Below are 21,726 nucleotides of genomic sequence, written 5' to 3' on the forward strand. Positions count from 1 at the left end.
GGATTAGGTCATCTTGGAAGTCTCTTCCAATCTTTGATTCTGCAATCACCATGTCAGAGGATCTTAAGTTTATTTGAACAGGAGTGGTAGCATCAAGTTGAGGTCACAGTAAATGTGGGCCTATTTTGCTGTTTCTCTCTGGGTCTCTTTAGGGACCTGGTGCTTGAGAGCAGGCACAAGCTCCAAAAACTGCATGCTAAAAACAAAAACAAACAAAAACGTATGCTAGTTCTCATTACTTTGTAGATAAATATTTCTATATGTATTCTCTAATGAATACCTACACCTTTTCTGAAGTATAGCTGTTAAGTTGGAACAAAGTGTTCATATTTTGTAGATCCAAGAAGACTGTTTTTTTGAAGGCATAGGTATGACTGGAGAAATGCTATTGCGCGCGCACACAGTGTTTTTATACTTCAGAGGATTCGTTCAAATGTAATTGTAAAATTCTATTTGAAAATTTGTTTAAACTCCTGAATTCTATTAAATGCAGCAGATGCTTACAGACTTTAATTATATGTAGACAGCTTATCCTTATTATTCTAATAAATAATTGCAGTATGGACAAAAGACTGAATAGGCACAGAAATTTAACTAATTTGAATCCCTCAAAACTGAAGGAAATTACTCTAGGAGATGTAATGGATGCTGAGGATGATAATAAGTCTTTTTAATAAAGGAGTTTCCAAAGATGTCAAAACCAAGATTTTATTCTAAGCATTTTTTTTTCCAAGATTTGTCTTGTAGTTAAACTTATGAAGAATGTCTGGTTTCTTCTTGTGATATGTGATTTTATAGAATAGTTGCAATAGTAATTGTTATACATATAAAAACTTCTTTAATGAAATAACACACTTTAGTTAAAAAATATAAATAAATCTATTTAATTGTGGATCAGGGATTTGTATTAGCTAGTCTGCAGCTGAAAGCTGCAGTCCTAACACCACAGATGGTTGAATGGCTTCATAATTCTCAATCATTTTTTAATGAAGATGTTTTATGTTTATTGATGACAGTACCTAAGTGATAGTAGTGCATCATATCTACATATTTATTGTTGCAAATTAGTGCAGCGAGTTAATCTTTGTAATAGTTCTTAATTTTTGAAGATATAGTATGACAGGCTTTAACAGAGAGCCAAAGTCTGATGTTGTTCCATATGGGCATGAAATGAAGTTATTTGTTTAGTTTCATTAAGAGAGTTTTAGATGTACTGCAGACAAAGTTAGACAAAATAAGGCCACAATAAATTCTGTATCCACTTAAAAAACATGGTTGATAAAGGCTGAATTAATGGGAATGCCTTGTTTAGGAAAAATAGCTATTTAGCAAGTGATTCGTTAAAAGGTCACTATTTTTGGCACTGATTAAATTGTATACGTCTTCGTAAAATGCTGTATTTCACTTTTGGAGGTCTTTTTTTTTATATGAAGAGAATACAGATTTCTTCAACATACTAATCGTCAACAATTACTCAGATTTCAGTGAATAATTAAGACATTGAGGATTTATAAATATTTGTAGTTCTCAACTGATATTTAGAAATCACCATTTCTAATTCCTTCTCTCCAAATCAATTTTCAATTAGCCAGTGTATTTCCAATTGTATTTTCAGAGTTAACGTTTCAAACTGTAGAATTCAGCTGGAGTTTTATACTGTTAGCTAAAAATAGAAAATTTTCTGCTCACACTTTTTTTTTTGATTATTCAGCCAGGAACGTTTGTAATGGTAAAGTTTGAGTACCTAAATGTTGGTGGAGCAAATATTTCATCACATTGAAATTTTGAATTGGAGTGTTTATGTTATTTGGTTCAGTACGGCTGATACCTTAGCAATTAGCATTTATCTTTCTGTTGGCATGCTGTCTGGTGGGAACTGAGAGTAATACTAACCTTCTTGCAAATCTCAGGCAATTTTCTAGTTGGTTGATTGAGTGATGCCCAATTGCAAGAAGCCTCTAGCTTTTATTTGTCATTAGTGATTGTAGGTGAAACCTACTGCTATGAACAAAAGGCAAACTTACTGGTTAGGGAACTGTGCCTTCCCATCTGGTTGCCTCAAGGACAAAGCCTGCAAGAGCAAAGCAACAGCCGAGTGGCTGCTTTCACCTCCCTAACTCCTTGTGCTTTCTGCTTGGCTGAACTGTAGGAAAATTCTACTCTGAGTAGGGTGGTGTCTAGCCAGTGGTCTTAATGTGTTCTGTAATAAGGTCAGCTAACTTAGCCTGAATTGAAATCTAGTATGCACACCTTAGAGAAGGTTGAGTTGATGGTGAGTCAGATGTGACAAGCTGGCCTAGCCCTGAATTGGATCTGTTCTGACATAAATGAAAAAAGTTCCTTTCTTTGTTATCAGTAAGCCAGCACATTTCAAATAGGTAGGCTTTCCACACTAAGCAGCGATTCTTGTATAAGTTTGTTTTCTACTGGTTTTGATAATTACTAGTATGTAAAGTATATTGTAACAAAATACATTGATTCTCTATAGTTAGTGAGTAGAGTAGTACAAAAAATTATATGTAAAATGAAAGTGAAGAAATGTCACTAATTTTTCTTTTTATTTTTTTCTTAAGCTGGGTAAGGAGCTTAGAGTATTTATTTCTCTTCGCTTTTAATTAAAAATGTAATATATTAGGCTGGGCAGGTTTTTTTTCTCTTAACTGAAAGCAATAGTAGTACTCTTTATTCACATGAGGCAACATATGGATCAGCTGATTATTTTTTTTTCTTCCTGTTTTTAACTTCCTGTAAAAGAAAAAACTGTATTCACAGCAAGTCCTTTCCTTAATGGAAATTCTATAGATAGATTCAACTTCTCAGTAGGGATGTTTCCATGCTTTTAATTAACTAACTTGTGTAGTTCACAGTCATTTTTTTTTAGCTATATTATTAACTGATAATGGAAATCAAGAATAGAAGAAATGGCCTTGCCTAACCTATAAGCTAAAAAAAAAAAAAGAGCAACTTTTTTTTTTATAGTGGAAAAACAAAAATGCCAGTATCGTTTCTATACATCTCTCCCATCACTGTAGGATAATTTCTTACTTTTTCAGATGAGAATGAATAAGTGGCTATCATGGCTACAGCAGGGAGCTCTGGGACACACAGCCATGCTGCTAGTTACTTCGGTAGATATTTCAGCAGCAGCATTGATGTGTGCAAAGCTGTTTAACCTGGGAGTAGGAGCAGCAGAGTCAATCTAGGTCCTTCTCCAGAGGCTTTGGGTTAGGTAGCCCAGCTTGAATTTTAACTGGATTGTGTAGAATGTTCCACTGCACCAAAAAGAAGATGGATAGGGAAAGAAAGAAAAACAACAACACAAAAACAAAATAGAAAAATACTCAAGTCCTCAGTCCACATAATTTCGGCCTCTGATTTAAAGACTGATCAACTAATTGAAAGGGGTTGAAGACACAATAGGGTTGTCATGGTGTTTGTTGGGTTTGAAATAGTTGAATTGCTTTAAGTTTTGCTTAGTTAAAAAAGTAAAAAAGTTTTCTTGTGGGCATTTATTTGAGGCTTATTCTGTTGGTTTGGCATAGACCTGTTCAGATTTTCTTCAGTTTTTAAAGGTGAGTGGCAGAAGTGGTGCAGTTTCGGAGCAGTTGGGCATCATCCAACTGTATGGTGTAGAAAACAGCAGCAGAGATATCAGATTGAAGACCACCTTGTATAGTGAAAGTGGATGTGTGCTTGTAAATTAGCTGTTGTTCAATGTGCACCTTAAGCATCTTTTGATGTTGAGACTATTTGTACCCCTGTCCATGTTGTTTCAGATTTGCTAGTTCCAAAGTGGTAAAGCCAGCAATGCTTCCAGTGCCTCTCACTGTAGGTGCAAAATACAGCAGAAGTTGTTAAAGCTGTTTTGAAGTGTTAAAGGTAGTGGAGGATGCGTACATAAAATTTATTAATAAAGTGCATGCATAAAAGATTCATAAATTATGGCAAGTTACAAGATTAATGGCCAGATGTATTCAAAGAACTCAAAGAAATGCTGAGATTGCATTTCCGAAGTCACCCAAAAATCCTTACTGGTGGAGTTCGCTACTTGAAATATATGTTGATAGCTCACTAATTCATATGGCTCTCCTATTATACCTTTTATATGTACTTGCACAAAAATGTAGATTCAGTAATTTATCTTGCAGGTTGAGAATAGTTGCTTGCCAAAAAATAGTTAATGACAGAAAAGGTATACAAAAGAGAGACGTAATTTGTGACCTGTGCTTCATATAGCAGCTCTCAAATGTGGTTCATGCATTTTAAACATCAAGGCTAATTGCAGTTTGTAATGTGAAGATGACAGCTAGTAATAACATTAAAAAAAGGCAGCAGCAATCAAATGTACAGTATAAAAGTGAAAAACAGGTGCTTACATATACAGATTGAAGTTTATGTTCCTAGATTAAATCATGGATTAAGGAGTGTGAATCACTTTTAATGCTCATTTTAGTATCATTAGAATTGAAAACTCTCTTCATAAATACTTAGAAATGAGGAAAAATGCTTCTTGCTTCAAGAGTTTAGTAAAAGTCATCAAGCATCATTGGATGTATTTGCCATCTTTCAGAGGTATATGGAAAGCTATGTTAGTGAATCAGTAATGCGGAGTTGTACGTGCTTGAGTACTAACACATATGAAGAGCTTAAGTGTGCTTATTTTATTTCTATCACACCTTATCGGTCAAAGAGTGCTATGATATAGAATCATAAAATTGCCTGGGTTGAAAAGTACCACAGTGATCACCTAGTTTCAACCCCCCTGCTATGTGCAGGGTCGCCAACCATCAGACCAGGCAGCCCAGAGCCACATCCAGCCTGGCCTTGAATGCTCCTGGGATGGGGCATCCACAACCTCCTTGGGCAACCTGTTCCAGTGTGTCACCACCCTCTAAGTGAAAGACTTCCTCCTAGTATCTAACCTAAACCACCTGTTTCAGTTTAAATCCATTCCCCTTTGTCCTATCACTATCCACCCTCGTAAACAGCCATTCCCCCTCCTGTCTGTATGCTCCCTCCAAGTACTGGAAGGCCACAATGAGGTCTCCCCAGAGCCTTTTTTTTTCTCCAATCTAAACAAGCTCAGTTCCTTCAACCTTTCCTCACAGGGGAGGTGCTCAGCCCTCTGATCGTCTTAGTGGACCTCTTCTGGACCTGCTCCAGGTCTTTCCTGTACTGGGGGCCCCAGGCCTGGACACAGTACTCCAGATGGAGCCTCACAAGACCTGAATAGAGGGGGACAATCACCTACCTCCCTGTATATTTGATGGTCAAGAGTAAAAACTTTATTACTTTAAAACTATATAATTAAATACATCTGTCTGTTAGAAATTATTTTTTAGAAATCTGCTTACAATACATTCCACTTGATACAAATACTGCAAAATTTGAATATGTATGCATCTGAAAATTACCTCATGATGATTTTTTTATTGTTTGTAATTTGCTTCCGAATCACTTCGTTGTTTTCTTTGTTTTCATGGCGTTCTGAATGTGCATAAAAAGGTTCTGTTAATTAACACTCGGTTTGTCTAGTTGAATTCCAATTTTGTAGAATTAAATTAACACACCTTCAATTTTTCATCTTTGTATTTACTGTGAAGTACAAGCTAGTGCACAAAAATTTTAATGCCTGGAAGGTTTTGGCAGTAATAGTTTAGGGCTAGATGTTGCTTTACAAAATAATCTTCTAACATTGTTCAATTTCTTACAAAGCTTGCAGTTAAAAATCAAAGCCAACTTTTCTGTATTTTTCTGTGCTATCCTCCCTGGGTAGCAAGTCTGCTAGCTATCTGTTAGTTAAAAAATAGCAAGAATAGCAACATTGTCAAAGATGTAAATTTCTATTAAAAATCGAACGTTTGAGAAAACTAGTAAGACTTAACATACTGATAGTTGGCTACAATTCCATAATTTCTGTTGTTGTTTTTTATTTTTTTCTTAGCATTGGTATTATAATTGCTGCAGTAATTTCAGTCTGTGAAATTTACCAAGACTATAATCCTCACTAATGACACTTCGTAATCCAGTTATGTCCACTGTTTCAATTGATGTCCTTGCTTTTTCCCCACTTTCCAGCTAGGAGAGAGACTTATTTGTCAAATATCTGTGAAATAGAAAAAGTAATTTTCTTTTCTTAAAATAAATAAATAAATAAATTGCCCATGAAACACATGTGACGTGCAACAATTTGCTTCTTGAAACCAAAATGCAGAACATATTCTAACTGAGCCCAAAGTTCTGATGAGGGTGTTGTGAGGAATGTCTCAGCAGTGTCTCAGAAATTTACACAAATGAGCAGCTAAAAGGAAGATGAATTTAGCTATTTCTGGTAGTAGAACTATATACATTTTCAACTTTTAAAATACTTAAGTTCTGATGACAAATTGTAATGTGGCTTGATTGTTGTCTGTTTTGTAAGCATCATTTAAGTCAAGCTCATATTTTGCGTGAGTTTTACATAGAAAAAACGATGACAGTGAAAAGTGCTTAAAGTATGCAAGGAGTGTTCAGCTAATAAAAACATGAATAACTAATTGCTTGTATCTTTTTCTGGCTAATTGTTCCCTATTTACAGTGAATCTGAAAATCTTAGCTACTCATCTAATTGCCTAGAAAGATTTAAAAACTCTTTGTTTCAGCTATTTCATAACTTAATCTCACCATGTTAAATCACTTACGGAGAGACAATACTGAAACCTTGTTTAGTTCCATTTAGTGTAATAACACTTTTAACTAAGAGCATAATTCCCTAATTGTTTCTTGACAATACTTTGAGCAACATCATTCATTTTAAATTTTGCATTTATATTGCTTCTGTAAACTGATCTTCCCCTTGCTAAAATGAATAGGTTTTTTTTCAATATATTTGCACTTAGCACTGTTATTTTCTCATGACCATGTCAATCTTTATGGGGAAGAGGGAAATGATAATTAAATTCTTTCCATGTAATAAGTTAGTAGGCAGGCTCACATGGTTCAGTACAGATGTTCAATCTGTGTTCTGGTCTGTCCTTTATGATGTATAACACCTAACAGGAGGCAAATATCTATTTTTTTTTTTGTATTACAGAATATTTGTATGCCCAATTATGAAAGCAAACACAATTTAGAAGTTATCTGTTCTTTGTTCTTATGTCTAAGTATTACATTTGTGGTTATTTTGAAGAGGAAAACAAAAGAAAAAGCATTTTTTTTTTAAGAACAGTAGACATGTTAGAATGTAGACTTATTAACTTAGTATGGAAAGTTATTTATTTCCTAAGTTCTTTTTCCATCTTAGACTGAATTATAAATTGAGGAAAATGTTCAGACTTGAAGTACACTTCAGTTCCTTTCTTAATAAAATAGAGATGTAGAAGTTAGTACTATTTGCATCCATAGAAACGTGACAGTCATGTCAATTTGGCCTCTGTAAGCTGTTTTTTATTAGAAATCCTGGCCACGTCACTCATTGCTTTAACTTACTGCAGCCTGATATTCTAGTCGTTCCATTATGAAAATAGCAGTATTTTTAATTTCCAAAACTAATATTTGGTTACAACTCCCTGAATTCTGCTGTGTTGTTGGTGGAGCCTGAATGTCACAGAAGCATTGCTTTTGATGACTAATTAGATATCCAGGGAATTTAACCTCCATGTGTCATTGTCATCAAGCTGATGATCTTGATGAAGAATGCCTGCCAATTAGAGTTGTAGAAATACTAAAATAACATAGACATTATTTGTGTGATTGCTAAATTAATGGTTAGGCATTGCAATTATTATCTGAATAGCCAGCCAGTTCCTCACTTCTTAAAATTCTCAGATATGTACTGCTTTTTCTGGTGTTGTTTTTTGGTTGAAGAACACTACTTTTGTGAGTTGAGTAAAAGGATTGTAGAACACAAAGAAGAGCAAAATGTGGAAGTCAATTCCTGATCTACACTGACTTGAGCTGGAGGTCTAGCAATGATATGAAACAAGAATCCTTTATACTATAATACCTTTCAGCTTCTGGAAATCAGTTGTTAGTCAGTTCTGATGCTAAGGGTTTACATGGAATAATTGTGTTTAGATCCACATGAACGCCTTTCAACCATTATTTTTTCAAGTGATTGTTAATCATTCTACACTTTTACCTGAGGATTTTGTTTGTTCAGAAGTACTTCAGTGCAAGAGTGAACCACGTGGGAAAAGTACAACCAGATTCAAATTTTGGTGTGAAAACCTAAAATAAAGAGCATGCAAGGGATGTTTATTATTATTATCGTATTACAAAGGCATTTTAAAAAGAAATAGGGATTGGATACTGTATGGGTAGGACAAAGAGAAGCAGATTCTCTGATGATGGACACAGTGAACTGCTTTGGCGAATAGTGTTGTCTGAACTTGCTGTGTTTTTAACTCCATTTTTGCATGGGTTAACTTCATTCAGATTGGTAGAGTTGTTTGAGACTATGGAATCGAACTGCTAGAGAATTGGAAAATAATATAATAATTATAACTGAAGCATGTAAGTTGTCTGGAATTCACTTTTTGTACCAAGTTTACTTTCTAATTATTCTGAAGATTGTACGTCTTTGATAGTCAGCGAGTTATAGCTTTACCTAATGTAGTAGCTAATATGTAATGGTCTTGGCCTTTTGGATGAGGTTTTATCAATAGTTTCTGGAAATGAATCCTCATTTCCTCTCTCAATGAGCTATCCATATATTTTCACATTTGCCTAACACATATTTGGAGTTCTATTTAAAATATGACTTCTGGCATATTCCTACTGAGAAGCTGCTGCATTAGACTGATCATTTTAAAAAGTTACTAGTGGAATACAGATGCAGTTAGAATTAGATCTCTTGCTTGTGCATAATTCTGATTGCTCGTAAAACAGGAGCCCTGTCAAAGACTTCGTAGAAAACTGAATTATTTACTGTGTCTGTGTTGTGTAGCATTCTCATCCTTATCTTGTTTTGTTGTGGTGTAATTAAATGTTCACTCTGGATCTTTCCAGAGGGATGAAAATTCCATAGCAAAACACATACTTTCTCCACTTTTTTGTTAATTATGTCATCTTACATGTCATAAATTGAAGAAATTTGCAAGTTATCTTGGAAGATGTCCCCAGTAGAAGGAAACTGTTAGACTTCAATACATTTGCTCACTAAATTCTAATATATGAGGGCTGATTCAAAAGTAATGACTCCTATTTTGTTATGTTGGCCCACAACATTGGAAGTGAATATTGGTGGTATGGCAGGGGACACTGAACCTTCTTGCCAGCATTCTGTTCTGTTGTTTGCAACAGATGACAGTAGAGGGGCTGTCTGACACAGTGGTAGTCTGACATGGTAATGTGGATAAAGCAAAGGTATATTACTGAATTCCATGTAGAAAAATGACGCCCACTGATATATATTGACAGTTGAATGTTTATGGAGACCAACTAGTAGATGTGAGTCCAGTGATGCAGTGTGTGGTGTATTTCAGCAGTGGTGATGCTGACAGTGAGTCATCTCCACTGGTGCAGATTTTTACAAGTGCAGCATGTGTGCTCTTGTTCATCGCTGGTAAAAATGCAGACCTCATGGTAGTGACTATGTTGAAAAATACTGTTTTGTAGCTGAAAATTCGCTCTATCAAAGTGTCTGTTGTGGTTTCCATGGAAATACATAGAAGGCATTACTTTCAAAGTGACCTATGTATGTCCAAGTTTACTTTCAAAAAATTAGGTCTGGTTTGGGTTTCTAGAGGTTGTCTGTCTTGAGGATGGTTTTTTTTGTTTGTTTGTTTTTCCTTTCCCTTCATTTCTTTGCAGGATTTTGTGTTTTCTCTTGTGTTCAGTTCTGAATGTTTTCAGTTGGCCATTCGAAGAGTCCTCTAAAGTAGAAACCAAAACTTGAATTCCAATAAGTATTCATTTCTGTTTCTCTGTTAGGGTTGATGTGACCACAATACCTGTGGTCTGCTTGAGGTGTCTCTAGAAAGTATTTGACAACAAAATTACTGTTCCTTACTATTGCAAAAACATTGGAACAGGGTGACAATATGCTTCTTGAGCATAACTCATGATGTTTCAAAATGTTATGCCTGTCTTGAGTTGTCTAGACTGAAAAAGAACAGCTGTAAAAAGAATGACAAATAGATGTTTTTCTTCTTTTTCTGCACTGAATTTATTTTGAGGCGATGCAACTCCTCTCTGTAAAGCTTATGAGATGACACTGAATTGAAATCAAAATCAATATTTGTAATAGGTAACTGTCAGAGCATCAATACTGTATTTCTTAATCTTCACTTAACGTTATAGATATGAAATCATTCTCTGGGACTTGTTCCGAACAGTGTATGAAGTGAAAAGTCCTGTTCAATGCATGCAGTACATTCAGGTGGCAAAGGTAACATCTAAAATGTTCATGTCTGATGCTGCCTGACAGTCTTAGTTTCACTTGAGAGAGCATGAGATCTGCACAAATTAAAAAATATCTATTCCTATTGGAAATGAGTTACTTCTTCTCACAATGACTACTTAAGCTCTCATCTTTAGTCAGATTAAGTATTCAAGTTTAACTGATGCCTATTATCACATTGACGTCAGGTAGACATGTTTAGGACAGGATTCCTTTGTACCTTCAGTTACTTCCTGTATTTATTGCATGTTGCAGATTGCCTACTTCTAACTGTGAATCTTGACACACATGTATTGGACTAGAAACCAATTTTATGCACTACATAACTTTGATAAAGACAATGCATTATCTGAAGAGCTCATCTGTTTATAGTGATGTAATTTCTACTGATGATAATGCCTGTTCCATGCAGTGGTAACTTTTTTCTCACTGAAATTTCTGGAAGAAAGGTTTGAACAACTGTTGATCTGGACGTTTGGCTGAATTTTAACTAAAAAACTTTGTATCTTAAAAATAATGAAAAGTGCTTTTTCTCTGTAATGATGGCCGCCACGTTCCTAATGAAGAGTAAAACTGATTTCTATATTGAGTTATCTTTTTTCAATATATTAGTAACAAGAAGAGGAGGGAAAAATTAAATACACATAATTATTACAGTTTGAATGAGTTTAGGAGGGGGTGACTTTAATTTAGGGGCTGAGCAATCACTTCTAACTAAACCTGATAAAGAAAAAATGAGAAACATCACAGGGAAAAAGGAGGAAGAACTTCTTACAGTCTGCAGTTGTTATTATGGCTGTTTGTTAAGAGTTGCATGTGAGCTTTCTAGAAATTCAGTGAGTTTCAAGGATGTTTGATGTAGTAGGGAGTGTTTGGGAAGCACGGTTAATCTGAGATTTCTATTAAGTGCTGATATGTAGACTTATATAAAATCTGTATTATCCTTCACCTCTGTGAAATAATAGCGGTTTTCCCGAATGTGGGGCAGTATGAGACAAGCCTATTTATTATACCAATTTATTATACTCAATTATGTACTTCTGAGAATCTGAGTTTCTTTACAGTCATTTGTACAATTGAGCCATAAGAAGTAGCATAATGTAGTTGTGAAATTAGAAGAGTTCTAGAGGAACTAAATTTTGTTCTATTAGGCTGGAGTGTTTTTTGTTGTTTATGTTGGGGTTGTTTTGTTTGCTTTATTCTCCAGTTGATTGATATCAGTAGGGCTTTCTGAAATGCTTTATCTTACTCTTGGAACATCCTTTATTTTCCTCCTTTGAGAAGGATATTTTTGAGGATGATGGGAGGAGGCTAAGAGGCTTACTTTGGCTACTTCAAATTACGTTAAAATGGGAGTGGAAAGCAGGGACCACTAACCTTTAATTTGTACAGCTGTCCTAAGAAGCAAATTTTCTTTCAAAGTTTTGCAAATTTTTTATAGTAAGGTGAAAGCCAACTGAGAGGAGTAAATGTTATCAGTTTTTCTTCACTTTAAGAAAAAGGTGTGTGTATTGTAAACAATCGCTATTAACGCTTCAGTCTCATTTATAGCATACTTCTCTGATACTTGTCTTAGAGGCAGCCTGCACAAATTGACTCAGAAACTAATTGGCCCAGATGAAAGAAAGTAGACAGCAGTGACTCAAGCAGACTACATAGCCTGTTCTCTAATTGCTTTTGACAGGGAAACAAAAAAAGGAACTTGAAATATTACAGATAAACGTTAGCCACCACTGTGTACTTAATGGAGCTATTTGTAATGAATATTTTAATACTCACTGAAACAAATGTTGATCTGCAAGTGTTACTAACTTGTCTTCTTTTGTCTCTGTTCTGCATTTATATGACATGAATTTTGATGGACTGTGACCATATAAAGCATGCCTGATTTTATTTTTTTTAAAAGTAAATCAAACTGTGTGAGAAAATACGTGAAAATCCAAGAGCTTCTAAGCTTTGCAACTCTATCACTAGATGGCATTTACTGAAAGCAGCACAGCAGAATATAGTTTTTACATCAGTTAAACAGTAGATTCGACTGCTATATTTTAGACTCTGATAAACTCCTTTAAATCCTGATGCTTCCTTCATCTTCATTTGTTATGAATTGGCAGTCTGCCATTCAGAAAGTTTGGGGACTTTCCCATTTTGAGGTATGCTGCTTTGAATTGATGATGAAAAAAATCTTACTACCCTTGGTGCCTTGTCCTTCATTGTCTGCATTTGAAAATAAGTAGGAACGTAGAGTAAAATCATTTTAAGAGTGTTCGTTTATACACTGTTTTCTGAACAAAACAAAAAAAGGCATATTTTTCATCAGTTATGTGAATATGAAAACTGTGGGTAATTTTAGCTAGTTACATAACCTTGACTACAACTACTTCTGCTATAATAATACGCCTACACAGTGCCTCTGAGTTCGCTCTGGGGTTGTCTGCTGATCAGCTGATTGGTGATCTGCCCTCTCAAGCTTCCTGCAAACAAAAACTGGGGGAGGGGAGGAAAAAATCAGGCTCGTGTTTGCTGTAACAATTTGCCTGGTTAAAAAGCAGGAAGGCTAGAGCTGTTTTTGAGGCTAGAGCAGGTTTTGAATAATGTGTTTCTTAGTTGGTGCTATTTTTTGTGACATTGTTGAAATACACAATCTGCCAATGCTGCTGTTTTCTCAGACGTAACTTTTCACACATCTCTGACAAATATTTATAGTTCGGGGTTAGCTTGAAGCAGGCCTGGTGATAGTAGCAGTGTTGAGGGGGAACCTGTTTTCACTCTGAATTAGTTACAGCAATTCTCACATCATTGATGCTGAGAAGTAGTTATATTTATTTTGTGTTGTCACTAAATGTGCAATGTACACAAAACAAATTCATTCGGCATTAACTGGTAAGAATTTCATGGTCCCATCCGTATGTGAGGGCTCCCATAGCATCTGCTCTTTGCCATGTAGCTTGACTGGGCCTATCAAACCATCCTGACTTGGCAGGCTTTGCTCCACAGGAGTGACCTGTGAGAATAGGCGTGTGCTCTGAGGAAAAGAAATGCCTGATGCTGATTTCTTTTGCTAACAGAAAGGGGGGGAAAAAAAGAGTTTAAAATAAGAACAGTTGAAGCCAGAACTAACACATTCAAGACTTATTTAATCTGTCTGTTGTGCCTACTCACTCCTTCGCACACATAAAAGCTGTTGTTTTCAAAAGTCCGTTGAATTCTCCCTTTTATCCAGGTCAGACCAATGGCAAGAGCTGTGCTGAGCAGCAGTGGATGCTTTCTTCCTGTATGATGCCCGCAGGCCTCATGCATCCTCCGCTGCCTCAGGGATGAGAGGCCTGTGGTGAAAATTGCAGCTTGTCTGCTGTATCAAAATACGTTTTAGGTGTAACAGTAGTAGTAGATCTATGTGGAGAATAGCGTAACTGTCTAGGTTTATTGATAAACATGTTGAAGAGCATTGATCCCAAGATGGACCCCTGGGCGTGCCATCCATGACTGTTCTCCACCTAGCCATGGAGCCACTGACAGCAACCCTCTGGCTGCCACCATCCAGCCAATTCTTTATCCACCAAACAATTTGCTCTTACAGCAGGGAATTTTGCTCTCCCAACTCCCACCAAGGATTCAAGAATGTGAGAGGCGTGGGAAGCCTGTCTGCAAGTGAAGATTTTCAGAAGCATTTAACTTCTCACAGAATATCCTGAGTTGGAAGAGACCTATAAGGATTATCAAGTCCAACTTGTGCCTAATCTGTAAGAAGAAACAGAAATTAAGATTTTTATTCAAAACAATCCACTAAAATAGAAATAGTATCACCTTCTTCCCCAAGGTGATGTTAGAATTTATTAGGAGCTTTTACTTTCTTTCACTTTTCTTTCAATTTTTGGTTAAGTTGGTAACCTCCAAATTTTCTTCAGTGAATTTTTAATTATTTTTATACAATTTATAGCAGTGAATGAACTTATGCATGCTTTTAGATCACTCTTCTTAGTAGTATTTTTTCAAGGCACTCAGGTGTACTGGCTACATAACTTAATTGGTACCTGACTAGCAACAAGTTTGTAATATAGTCACATCCGACAATATTCTGGAAGTTCCATCAAACTACATTGGATTAAGTTGGTTCATTCATAGCATTCGGTTTCGTTTCACTTCTAACCATCATGAGTTCTGAGTGAATACAAATATATATCCTCATTTTAGGGTATGAAATATCATCTACAGTGTTCAGAAAATATTGTAGTGATGGTATGATGTTCAAATAGCACGTGCTTCTATATAACAATAGGCCTGGTTTTGGTTTGGCAATATATATGTGACATTGAAAAAGGGGATACTGCTCATACAAAGCTGAATATTCAAATGAATAATTACATGTTTGCACATAATTTTTTGTAAGATTAACCCCTTTCCTAGTGAGCACTGTCTAGCTTCTCAGATAGAGAGGTGTGTAAGGGAACTGACATGTCATGGTCTGATCTGATGATTGAACACCTGGTGAAGGGGTGGCTGGCCCAGGAAGCACAGATGCAAGCAGTTCACCTGTTTTTCTCATGTGACCTTGGGCTCATATCGGGGATAGCCTCCAAAAGGAGAACACCTCCTGGATGAAGGCTACTTCCTGAGAAGGAGTGTTCTATAGCCAAAGACCCTATCATGAATTGGATGAGTCTTCCTATGCATGATTATTGATATTCCTTATGACTCTTTGCCTGGTATTGCAAAGAACTTACCAGGAGAAATTTCACTGCTTCCAAGGACTAACAAGAGGGATAGTTTTGTTCTTCAATTTTGAGATGGATCTTCTATGGAGAATTCAGATATATTGAGAGATTCTTAGGTTGCATCTGAGGAGTGCTTTTTTTTTTTTTCCTTTCAGAAAAATTTCCTAGATCCAAAATATCACAAGTTAGAAAAGAATAAATGGAAGCCAATAAGGGGAACCAGCAAAGCTTGTGTTTGCAAAAATATTCATAACTAGGAGACTACAGTATTTTTGAAGTGTGCTTCAAAACTGGTTAATGTCCTTATTACAAGAGCCTAAGACAAAGCTGGGTTGCCAGCATTTGAGGCTGGTGGCCTGACAGGCAGCATGCTGCTACGATTCAGTGGGAGAAGAAATGAGCTGTCTTTCCCTTCTCATGCCCCTGCTCTGCTGATGACAAGATCTGAAATCAGAGCCTTCTTCCAAAAAGTATTTTTCTCCTACGCAAAATGAGAAAAGTATTTGAAAGGTTTTTAGGGATAGAGGTGTGGGGGGGTTTATTTTCAACACATTTACATTATTTTGCAACCTGTGCAGCTACATTATAAAGTACTCCATATAGCAGTCAGCCAGCAGGAAGAGTACAACCGCCCTATGGAGGCACTTGCGAAGGTTTCTCCTTGTTATTTTGACTCTGCTTCTTCCCTCTGGGCCAAATGCACTGTACAGATATAGTGAGATACAGTCAGTTCCCAAATTGAGTTTGTATGTGGTAGACAAGAGGAGAACAAGGCCTGCTGCTGGGAATACCGTTACCACTGTATGAATCAGAGATGAATGCCTATGTTATGGTTACTTGAAATGTTCTGCAAATGTGAACTGGAATTCTATAGGTTTTTTTTGGGGAGGGTGTTTTTTCGCTTGTTAGTTTTGAACTCCATTGGAACTGTGCTTTAGCTTTTGTCCTGAGAGTTGCACCTGCTGCAATTTATTTGAGAGAGGATTATGAAATAGAGTGAAGCAGTTTTAATTCTTTTTAACAAACATGCAGCAAATTACATGAATTTGTTTAAACCTAGATTTTTGTGTACATTTCACAGCTACTCATTATTGTTTTAGTGTTCATATGCAGGTTGTTTGCATCATCCTGATATTTTTGAGTCCAAGTCAAATCTTTTTCCTCTTGTACTATGTGTGGTTAATGACCTGGGAAGGGAGATCGCACTACACTGCTTTGCTGATGCTTTTGTGCAAATCTAAAGTCTCCCTTCGAATGAACCTTCAGCTGTATGTCCAGTGTTGTATGCAAGCAGTATCACAGCAGTATCAATGCCTTATGCCTTTCTCAGTCTGGAAAGGACTTGTCACCTTTTTCCATCCTACCTTTTGTTTCTTCTTTCACATAATTTGTTTTCCCTTTCTTCACCTAAACCCAGGAAGATGTGTGCCTGTGCCTTCATCTTCCTATTTGTCTTCCATCTCGGTCCACTACTTTCTCCTCTTCTGTCATTGTTTTCTTTCCTTCTCTTCCCTACTACAGTGTTACTCACTGAAATATTCTTTTTTCTTTCTCATTCATGCTTTTTTTCTACATTCTTCGTTCTTTACCAGTCCTCAAAAGCATTCTGTGTTTTTTTTTTCCCTCAATAATTAATAAGGTAAAGTTAGGTGAGAAGAACAGGAATGTTCTAGAAGCAGCTGTAATGCCTTAATGAATGAAAAGAAAGGAGAAAAATCAAGAAGCATTTTTTTTTTTTACTTAAGCATTTATGATGAGAGAACAGTTCAGGCTAACAATAAAATGAGAAACATAAGGAGCTTTCTCCGTCTGGAATTCAGTCTGAGCCTGTGGCGTCAATAGAAATGCAGCAGGTTTTTTTGTAGAGTTGTTCGCCCTTCTGTCTTCTGCACGGCAAATGCAGTCTCCACCTGCGTACTCCTGTATCTCAGGAAGCAGAAGGAGGAAACAGAATTCAGATTTAAATGTTTTTGGTATGTTATACCTCATCTCCTATTCTTAAATTTGTCTTGAATCTTTACCAAACATCCTCAAAATGTTATGCTCTTTTGGAAGAATTTAGTTGTACTTTTTTTTTTTTTAGTATTCTGAATGCTGAAGTCTGCCATTTGTGCTGAGCTTTTGAATACATTCATTGGTGTTTTGAGAAGTCTATGATGTTGTGATTATGGTGATTTGACTCAGGCTCTGCAGTAAAATCTCAGGGGTAGCATAAGGAACAGGGAGCTTTAACAGTATTTGGATAAAGTTAACAGGCTTCCCATCAGTATATTTATGACAGGTGGACAATGAATTGCATGTTACATATTGCATTACATAAGCAATAGACTTAAAATTATTGTCTGTCTGTGAAAGCAGTCTATTGTATTTCCTGTCAGCTTGTGAATGTCTTGGATGACCTCACTGACTAAAAATCAAAGCTAGGGCACTCAAATAGCATTCAGTCATTGTATTGCATTGATTTCTTCTTTCCTCCTCAGATAAGCAAGAATGTTAAAGGAGCATTTCTCAGCAGTTGTAGTAACTGGTAGAATATTGTAACAATGTGCTGGAAATCTCTAAGAATAGTGAATCAATAGAGGCAGAGTATCAATGATGTGATTGGCTATGGCCTTTTTTCTTCTCAGTGCTTCTGTCATTGCTGGTATTCTCTTCCACTCACTGAAAAGCAAATCCTGGTCTTCTCTAAATCTGCATTGTTTGACTGCTGGAAAATAAAATATTAATTTTGGTGGTTTAACTTTCTAAAGGGTAGTGTTCAGATGAACATGCAGTTGATCAATGAAGGAATTGTCACCTGCCTTAATACCATTATTTAACAGTTTCCAGCTCATATATGGGAAAAATCCTTTTCCCTTTTTCTTTTTACTTCTTATTTGATTGTTCCTGGTAGTCAAACATAATTACTTAATTGTTGTTTAACACAGTTCAAAGCAACAATGATTAAGAGAATAAGATGTCTTCTCTTTCCCTTCTTGTTTTCGAAACTGTGATGGAGCTACTTGCTGAAGAGAGCATGAAGTCTTTTGTCACAAAACCTAGATTTCTTTAATTGTCTCTGCAGTTATTTGAATATACCATTCATTTTATGCATTGTCTTTATCATTACATTTAAAAAAAAGATTATTTGCTTATTTCAAATTAAAATTTTTAATCTGAAGATACAGCTCATTTCCCAGCTCACTTTTCTTCAAAGTCTTTTAACTTTGAAAAATCGGTTCTACAAATGGATTGTGCTCACTTTTGAGGAGCGATTTCTAAGCCACTTGCATCAGAACTACCCCCTATCTGCATCTGTGAAAGACAGAATACAGATGATAGGAAAGGCAAGGCCTTGGTGTTGTAGTACGTAATAGGAGAAGCTGTGGAGACTCCATCCTTGGAGATAATGAAAAACTGATTCAAGTCGCCCTGGGTAGCCTGCTCCAAGTGGCCCTGCCTGATAAGGACAACCCCCCAGAGGTGCCTTGCAGCCTCAGTCACTCTGTTGTAAGTGCTATTTATTCAGTGCTTCAAGAGTAAGAGGGTCTGAAGATTCTCCATTCCTACATGGTTGGATGTGCCAAATAGTGGAAGATTCTTAACCTATTCTCCAGGTTTTTCAGGGGAAAATGGCTCATGTAACTACATCATTCCATTTTTATGGTACACGCACACACATATGCACACACATATGCACATACTGTCTGTATGTGTTGTCAATTTAGTCCATATAAAATCCTCTCACTGGTTGTCAGCCCACATTATTAAAAACTGTGGGTTTTGTATTGATACTGCTGTTTGCTTTCTGGATAGTCTTTGTAGTATATTATTATTTTTTTCCTGTTGCCGTTTTTTACTTAATTATGTTAGGCGGTATTTGAGGTGAGGTTGTTTTGTAAAGAACAAGAATGGCAACATAATCCTTGTTTTTTGGTGGAAAATAAAAAGGAATTTCATTTGGACAGTGGGTTGCAAACATGAAATAGTTTATTAAGTAATTGAGGAAGTTGTCTGGTATCTGCTGGCCATTAATAATAGCATTTTGTTCTGTTGAATCCTGATTGTGTGTTGCTAAGCATTCTTTGGTGTACCACTTATTCGTATTAGCCTTGTCACCTGATTAAATCTTAGAAATGGCCTTTGTGAGATGATTAGCTCCATTAATAATGCGCTTTCATTCCTAGTCATAATTTTCTGTGAACGCTAGCCTGAAATAATACTTTTAAAGTCAAATGTGAAGTTAGCTAATTCAAAAGGCTTATAGTCGCAGTTACAAAGCTGGGTGCTCGTACTACCAGAAATACATCAGAACTGTAAGATTCCTTTGTGAATGTCTTCTAGTTAAAACAATTTCTATGCAGAGGTAAAAGATGTTATAGCACAAGAAAAACACATAATTCTCATAGGTCAGTATCTTTTTTTCTGACATTACAGGGAGCCTTCTATAGATCTCAGTGTGTTTGTTATCTTAGATGATAAGATACAGAAAAGAGGGTCTGTTGCCTTCCAGTCAAGGCCCAGCATTCTGAGGAAAACATACATTTGCTGTGGTAAATGATAGCAGTGTTACTTCAGTAAGACTGTGTGGGATCCACACCATGTTTCAAGCTTAGGTTTGCCTGTAATTCTTCCACCTTGAAATAAAAGAAGTAAACATACTATATCTTTGTTGGGCAGTTGAAAGAGTTACCTTCCTGGCCTCTTGATTATTCCTATTGCCTCAAACTAAAAACACCTGCAGGGGAGTCTGTGGGGTGCTGAAGGATCTGTTACAGGCACAGCAATATGATATGGAAGTAGCAGCTGAGTCTTCTTGGCACTATACAGCATCCAGACAAATGTCATTTAGCTTCCACTAGTACTCTGTCTGTAAATCTGTGTTAGGAGAACATTGTGGGTTTTTCTGGTTCTGGATTTTTTTAAAAAATTATTTATTATTTTTTTTTTCAAGGGAACAAAATCTTGCTTATTGTAGGGAAAACATGCAGGACACTAGGATGGGCTCTGTTTTAGATTAGAAGGCTGTCACTATCAGATTAGTATGTTATATAAACTTGTCAGTGCAAGCATCTAGAGGTGCTTGCACAAGTGCTGAAATTACTTCTATATAAGAACTGTAATGGAAGAGATTTGTGTTTGCAAAGGTAGCAGAGAATTGCCTGAAACTTTTCAAAGTTTCAAATGTTCCAATTTTGTGTGTAGCTCTCTTTTTCCTCAGGAGATCCTTTTTTATTAACACAATGAGCATGAATTAATTGCTGATTAGGAGTTCATTCTCTGGCATAGATCCTTTTGGAAAAGTGATGTAAAAAACAACAACAACAGAAAAAAACACACAAAAAAACCCATCACACTATTAATGAATATGTGCGTAGTAGCCTGGGGTGGAAAATAAATAAGTTGGTCACAAGAAGGCATGTAGGCATTTCTGCCTCTCCTTTTATCTGTTAATTCCACGTGTTCTTCTACCTCCTTTTATGGTCTCTTTTTTTTTTTTATTAGAGATTATTAAACAGAAATAGCTATTTATGTATAATAGTTTATATGAAGTTGTTGAAGAAGTTTGTATACAACATCAGATTCAATGTGTGTATTTCACCAGTAAAATGCATCTTCTTTATCCCATCTTCTGCTAATGGGTTCTAGCATATGGTTGAAAGAAGTCAAAACCTGTATTATAAACATTTTACTTGAAAAGAGAGAAGAGACGCCTGCAAGGAAAAAATATAATTTTAACAGCTTTAGCATCATTAATTACCAAAAGCATTGGATCTCTTTCATGTTTTGATGCTTCCTGGTGAAGCAAGAAATATTATTAGAGATAGATAGCAATAGCACTCTAGAAAGTTCATTGTAGCCAATACTCATATATTAGTTACAGAACATATATAATGCCCAGCTTTTATGAATGTTTCTAGTAGTATCATAGCATTGTAAATCTTTTTATTCCTTGAACCTCTGATAGCAATTTGAATCTGCTCTATCCAGTATGAAGACTTTGATTATGAAATACCAGCTGTCGTATTATTTTTCTCGCAAGTATATTGAATTGTTGCAAAAGGAAAACAATCTTGAAAAAGACACTTTTAATGTCTGCTATTGAGGTGACTTGTTAAGAAAAGATGTATGTCTTGACTTGTCTCCTTGGAGGAGCGGGGGGAGGGAAAGCAAAGTGCATTATTAATACTGTGCATTTCTCATGTGGCTCATCCATACCAGTCTTTCAAATTCATCTGAATCCATTAATGTTATTAATTGCTGAACATCTCATATGGGAGTTGGATATCCCTTTTTATTTAAGAAGTGTACAGAATTTTACTGTAAAGCAGAAGACAGATAGCTCTGAGTGAGCTTTGTTTTAGTATAAGCATTCTGCTGCCTTTTTTAAATTATGCCCTTTACTTCTAGTTTGTTTTGACATCATCACCCAAAGAGGTCTACCTTTTTGTTTTTTCCACAAATGTTGTCTAATGTTTCTGAGCAATTGCTTATTAGGTTCTGTGGTTAAAGCATCTTTATTTCTCTACATAAAATAAATCTGAATTGTATCTCTGTCTGTCCAGTTCCATTCTGTATCTGTACTTGTGATTTAGATACCAATAGAATCTAAGTCTGAGATATTGACATGGCTGAACAAATGTATGCTTG

At 36.0% G+C, this 21,726-nt stretch overlaps 1 protein-coding gene across 15 annotated transcripts in view; it reads left to right on the forward strand.

The window, feature by feature from the left end:
* DMD (dystrophin) overlaps positions 1–21,726 on the forward strand; it is a 1,154,126-nt gene that overhangs the window by 255,609 nt on the left and 876,791 nt on the right. The window lies entirely within an intron of this gene.

Source organism: Meleagris gallopavo, chromosome 1 (assembly GCF_905368555.1).
Source record: "Meleagris gallopavo chromosome 1, MGAL_WU_HG_1.1, whole genome shotgun sequence".
In the NCBI taxonomy this organism is placed as follows: Eukaryota; Metazoa; Chordata; class Aves; order Galliformes; family Phasianidae; genus Meleagris; species Meleagris gallopavo.